Source organism: Rhinolophus hipposideros (genome assembly GCF_964194185.1).
Source record: "Rhinolophus hipposideros genome assembly, chromosome: 11".
In the NCBI taxonomy this organism is placed as follows: Eukaryota; Metazoa; Chordata; class Mammalia; order Chiroptera; family Rhinolophidae; genus Rhinolophus; species Rhinolophus hipposideros.
In genome coordinates, this window is record NC_138057.1 from 46,721,984 (window position 1) to 46,729,229 (window position 7,246).

Sequence of the window (7,246 nt, forward strand, 5' to 3'; positions counted from 1 at the left end):
AAATATTTAAACAATCTCAAAAATACAAAATGCGTTTTTAAAAAAAGAACACAGAGTCAGAAACCATAGAAAGATTTCACTATATTAAAAATTTAACATTGGTACATCAAAACACCATAGAAAATCAAAAGGCAAATGACAAACTGGGAAAACATTTGTAAAATGCATAATAGGATGTTGAAATATTTCAACTTCAGTTTCCAAGGCAATCTGTGCCAATTACCCAGATTCTAAATGTTTATAAAGGGAGCTTCTGAAAACCATATTTTGCAACCCTTAGTCACTCATCTATTTTGAGAGGATCAAAGAGTTGAAGCTGAAGAAGCTAGAAGTTAGAGTTGAGAGAATTTCTTCAGAAAGAGTTGTTGATGTACTACAGGTAACAACTACTCAGGGGTGGGGGTAGTACTTAGTCTTCCTCTCAAGCCTAGGGAGAGAGAATTTAAGAGGACTTCTTGTCAAGGAGATTGGTACACACTTCCTGAGTGTGCAGGCCAGGATGGACTGGTACATGACTCACCCATGAATTTAAAAAAATACCCGCAAGTGAAGAGACAGGTTGCAGCAAACATGCAAGCTAACCAGAAAACTATGTTTGGGAAATAATTACTTTCTTCCTAACAGCAGGTCAAAGTACATGATCTGGGGAACACATGTGGAATCCATAGTGTGACAATCACCCAGAGGTTATTTTTAAAGGAATCGAGGAGGCAACATCAGGACATCTATTTTGGGTAATTCAAACCAAATCTCCCACTGAAGACAACTGAAAAAGCTAAGTAAAAGACTTTAGTTTTTTTTCGTTTTTTTAAAGTCAGCTTGAAAGTGCTAAAAAGCTAACTCAATGGTGAGGAACTACCCTGTTGAAATCCTGGAAAAGCTGTAATCCAGTGTGGTGAGTCTAGCATTTGAAAGCCCTTTTCCCTACAGCATATACCTATCCAGCAAAGGCAGCTGAGAGGCAAGCAGTGATTTTCACAGGCTCTTGGGAATAGAGGGAATCAAAGAAAAAAATCCTGGCCCTGCAAGGATAGGAACAGGAAAAGGACCCCCAGCAACCATCGATGGATTTGCTCTGAATACTAGGAGTAAAAGTGAACTGAAAGTAAACCCATCCTGGGACTTGAACTCTCCTAGGTGGTCCAAGAAAATCTCAATCACTAATTAGATAAAGGCGATGCCATGTTAGTAGTGCTCCCAGGAACTGAGCAGAATCAAATAAAAGCAACTGCTGGAGGAATAGAAAAACATTATAGGCTTCAAATTTTCCCACAAATAACTTTTGAGAAATAATGTCAAACATATAATCAAAGAAATCAAGGTTTATAAGGAGATAAAAATAACATGAACAAAACCCAGTACAAATAAGAGACAACAGCAAGAGACGCAAAGAGCTACAAATTACTGGACACAGGCTATGAAACAAGTATGGTCACCATGTTCCAAAAAATAGTCTTGGAATGAATCAGGAAATATTAGAAAGTGATACAGCAGATCTGATAAAGAAACACAGAAATTCTAGAACTGAAAGGTAAGAAAAAAATTAAGAACTGAATGCACAAGATAATGCACCCAGATGTGCTTGACTTTAATATTCAAATGAAGGATTGCTTTAATATTCCAAAACCAATCAATGTAATTCATCATATTAACAGAATAAAGGAGAAAAATTGCATCATTTCACTACATGAATAAAATATGTTTCATAAAATGAGGTGTCAATTCATGATTTTTAAAAAAACTCTCAGCAAACTAGAAATGGAAAAAAACTTCCTCAATCTCAATAAATGTCATTTATTAAAAACGGATAACCAACATCATACTTAATGGTGAAATACTAAACTATTTCCCCCTATGATTGGGGAAAAGAAGAGAATGAATGTTCTCACCATTTCTACTCAATGCTTTTCTGAAGGGCCTAGGCATTGCATGAAGGCAAGAAGAAAAAAGGCAAAAATATTGGAAAAAAGATGTAAAACTGTGTTTATATTCAGGTAACAATATTATTTATATCCTCAGAAATCTAGGAAACAAATACTATATATAAGAAGTGAATTTATCAAGGTAACAATACAATGTTGATATAGGAATAAAAACCTGTATATTTTGTACTAACAGAAAACATTAGAAAAATGAGATTTACAAAAACAATCCATTTACTATAGCATCAAAAAACCTAAAATACTTAAGAATAAATTTAACAAAATATATGCAAAACTCTACAATGAAGTGTTTAAGACATAGCTGAGAAATATTATTTTAAAAAGTGACATAAATGGAGAAATAGACCTCATTCATGAGTTAGAAGGCAGGAGAGTATTAGCATAAGGACAAACATGCAGATCAATGGAACAGAAAAGAGAGTAGAGAAATTGATCCATACTTATTTGGTCAGTTATCTTTTAGTAAAGACAATGAGGTTATCCAGTAAGGAAAGGATAGTCTTTTCAGCAAATGATGCTGGAAGAATTGGATACCCTTATGGAAATAAAATAAACAATACTCAAAAATTAACTCAAAACAACCTAATATAAAAAAGCTAAAACTATAAAATTTCTATAAGAAAACACAGGAGACAATTTTTGTGAACGTGATTTCTTAGATAGGATATAAAATGCACATACTATAGGAAAAAATTAAGACAGACTCTATCAAAACGAAACGTTTTGCTGTTTTAAAGACACCATTAATAAAATAAAAAGACAAGCCACAAAATGGGAGAAAGTATTTGCAATAATGTACCTGATAAAGAACTTGTATCCAGGATATATAAAGAACTCTTACAATTTAATAAGAAAAACAACTCAAAAAAGGGGATGGCAAACAGCCAAAAAAAAAAAAAAAGCTATTTACTAACTATGATATACAAATAGCCAGTAAGCACCTAAAAAGCTGCTCAATATCATTACTCATCAGGGAAAGGCAAATTGAATGCATAATGTGATATCACTACATATCACATCAGAATGACCAAAAACAAAAAGATTGATGATACCAAGATTGAGGATGTAGAACAACTGGAAGCTTTACACAATAACGGTAAGATTATAAAATTGTACAACTTTTTTGGAAACTGTTTGGTAGGTTTTTTTAAAAAGTTAACATTTTTACGGTAGCATATCATATGACCCAGCCATCCTCCATTAGGCATTTACCCCCAAAAAATAAAAACATATGTTCACACAAAAATTTGTATATGAGTATACATTGTAGCATTATTTGTAATAGCCAAAAACTCAAAATATCCATCAACAAGTGAATGGATAAACAAAATGTGGTATATCCATACTACAAAATACTACTTAGCAACGAAGAGGAATGAACTACTGATATATGAAAGAACATGGATGATACCAAAATCATCACGCTGAATTCAAGAAGCCAGGTGCAAAACAGTACACACTGTATGGTTCTAGTCCTATAGAATTCTGATTAATCCATAGTAACAAAACATTGCCAGGTATGGAAGATGGGATAGACTGCAAGAGTACCCTCAGGAATTTTGAAAGTAATATGGATATTCTACATCTTGATTATGATAGTGGTTCCACGAGTGTAACTATCAAAATTCACCAAAGCACAACTTTGTGTTTATATGGAAAAAGCATTCTTACATACTTTATGTACATGGCTAAGCAGTTACAATTTAACTGGACAATAAGTATTATATATTGCAAATCCTTAAAAACTACAGCATTTCTAGATAGAATTTCTCAGTATTTTTTTCAATTCTTCCCATAAGAAAAAATATACTAGTGAGGAGAAACAGAGTTTGACACCTGAAAATATGCCTTTTTGGGATATTATTTTAAGCTGGTTATTTTTAAGAAACAAAAGACTCAAGAGGGAGTCTTGAGCTGCTCCCTCATACTTACCTAAAAGAATTCAGATACAAAAACCTGCTCCAGGAAGGAAGATCACCTTAGCATAATATGAACGAAATGTGGCAGACAGGGAAGAACCTAGCAACTTCTGTTTGTTAGACTCCCCTGTGTATTCCATTGTTTCTCAATGGCCCCAGCAATAATTTGTTCACCAAACATTTGCTCCTTCTCATCTTCCTGTGAATGGCCTACCTTTCCTTTGAAGTCCAAACCACCAGCTCCACCCTGGCCTCTTCCTCCTTAGTTCAAGATAGCATGTAAGCCTCAACTGTCCAATTTGTCCATGGGTCCCCTATTCCTACAGATGCCCTGTATGCAAATATGTAATAAACTTGGTCATTTTCTCCTGTTAGTCTGTGAGAATTTATAAGAACTTTAATATCATAACTATTAGCCCAACATTTAATAACCCAACATTTGGATTTTTGCAGCTTGAGCTCTGAAGCTACTTACAAGGCATAATTTTGCCCTTTTGGACTCCGAAACCATGCACAGAACAAGTACCCTCTGTGCTAATTATATTGTTTGATAAACCATACTCTGCATTGTTGGTAAATAATACTCCCTGTACTATAAACATGGTAACAAATCAGTCTTTTTGTTCTACAGGCCTGGGCTGAAACTAGGATGTTGATAAATGTTTAATCATATATTACCCATTGTTCTCCTCTTATAACCCCACTTGCTTGACCATTGAGTCAGCTCACCATTGAAAGTTCAGTTGTCCCCACCAATCAAAAAATGAATGATGTGAGTGTACGGTCTTGTTTCCCCCAGCAACCTATCTCTTTGATCATTAGCTCCTTGCAACATGTGCCTTTAAAAACCTTATCTCCTCTGTTTTGGAATGTGTTTTTGGTTGATACCGAGGGCCACATTCTCTTATTTGCAAATCATATATGAATAAAACTTTGTTTTAATTTCTTCTGGGATTTTTGTTAACATCTGTCTCGTGTCAATTTTATTGTTAGACAAGCCTGGAGAACTTAGAAGGGAAGAAGGAAAATTATTGTTTTGCCCTACACTACACACAAATTAAGCAAGGCATTAGAAGATTTTAGGAATGAAGATAGTTTACTTTAAATGGACATGAGTTTTTGAAAAATGAATTTAATCAGCAGGTTTTTTTCTTCCTACTGTTAGATAATTTGACTTCTATTAAATTGTTATTATCCAATTTGTTACAGCACTCCAAAGTATTCATTATCTATGGTTGAATTATAATCATTTTAAAAAGCAGTCAGGGCATTTGTACTACATAATAAAGTCAGCGAAATGTTAAACTTATGGAGAAAACATTCTCATTTTGTTTTTAAAGCAAACAGCCAAGGAAATTAAAACTTGTTAAGAAACACAAAATCTCAATGCTTAAAATGGACTCTTGGTAATTAGAGAGCAGGAATTTCATGTGGGAGGAGGTAGGTCTCTGGGAGGGATTTGAGGCCACTTGCCAATAATCAGTTTTCCTCACAGAGCAGCATTTATCAGAATCACCTGGAGGGCTTGTGAAAACTCACATGCCTTGGCCCACCCCCAGAGCTTCCCATTCAGGTCTGGGATGGGGTCCGATGTTTGCATTTCCAGCAAATCCCCAGGTAAGGTGGATACTGTTGGTCTGTGGACCACACTTAAAGAAGAGAGTTGTCACAGAGGAAAAGCAGGGAAACTAGAATTGACAGGTGAAGAGTGAAACTCAGACACCAGTAAATGGAGGAAGAAATGATATCCTCGTCGAGGCAAGCTATTCACTAATCACTGACATAGGGTTTGAGGAGGAACCCAGAGCATTTTCATTCAGTCGTTGATAGCATTTGAGCTGCACCATGTGGGACTGGTACAGAAAATGGATGTCAGGTGAAGGGGCAAAGGATCAGAAATAGTCTTGGAATGTATAGAAACTTGTCGGGGGACAATGAGGAATCTGATTAAATGGAAAGCAGGGGGAAGATGAGACAGGCAAGTGGCACCAGCTTGAGGGGAGCACGCTCCTCCATAGCCAAGGAGGGCACACTGCTCTGCAGAGTTAGAATTTGTGGGTTCTGTATGAGGCAGCCGGATGTGGTTTTACAGGGGCTTTTTCTCAATGTTGGCCCTTTGCCCAAGCTGGTCTTCTAATCACAAGGCCCCTCGTCACCATCTTTTATTCCACCATTCAAACCCCATTCTTACTTCGAAGAAGTAACTTCCTTCAAGCCCTATTTCACTGTGTTCCTTCCTAAAGACCCAAATTCACATTGAATTGTCCCACCCCTGATCTACACTCTGTAAGACATTGTCCTTTTCTCTGATTTATCTATATTTCTCATCTCTGCAGCCAATCAGAAAATTCCCTCAGGATAAGGACCATCACCCCACAATGCCAAGTTCAATGCCAGCTGCATAATGAGAATTTAAAAAGTCACTGTTTCATGGGCAGGCTGTTAACATAATCAACAACAGTTGTTTTTGTAGTGGTTGTTTTCTTTATGACCGTGGTACTCAAAGCATAGTTCCTGAACCAGCAGCACAATATCGCCTGGGAAAGTGTTAGAAATGCACAGTCTCAGGCCCCACCCTAGCCTACGGAATCACAAATTGTGGGGGGAAGGCAGTCCCCTAGGTTTTAACAAGCCTTCCAGGCGATTCAGACGGACGGACGGACGGATGCTCAAGTTTAAGAACCACTGCTTTTTACAAAGCCTAAAACCCAAAACAAAACTTACCAGAGCCAGCGCTGTGCTTGGTCAACAAAATAAACACCCAAAGTCTTTAATCCGTGTTGAAGGTGGGCCACCAACGTGGCTCTATGCTTTCTAAAGCAGCTCAGTCAATTACACAATTCAATGCCATGAGATGAAAGAAACGAGTCTTTTAGGAAAAGTACAACTATTTCTGGTAGGGAGACAGCTGTGTAATGTCAAGACTGATGTTCTCAACAACAAGCTTCCAGAAGCACAATGAGTCTCCTAGGGCTGTTTCTCAGTAGAAGCTGATGATGGCCACCTGCCAGATGAAATTCCCCTGAGGGCACACTGCAAAGCAGGTTGACTAGCAGCTCTTAAAGATCTGAAGCTAAACCAGGAACAGATTGCAGGGTGTCTAGAAGAGCAGATGAACTGGAAGCCTCAGGCACTCCTCCAAAAGACTCTTTCCCTCAGCTGGGCTCTGGGCAACCTGGAGAGACCCAGCCTGCCACCAGCTGGGGCGCAACCGCCCGGGGTTGCCCGTGCACAACCAGATGCACCCAAGAATTCAGGTGTTGTCTTACCTATTCCTGAATGTTTCCCCCTCTCAATTTAGTGAATGTGAATGAAGCTACAGTGCTAAGTAGAGGGGCTGCTTTAGCAACTGTTTGCGGGAATAAAGGTCTTCTGAAAAAATTA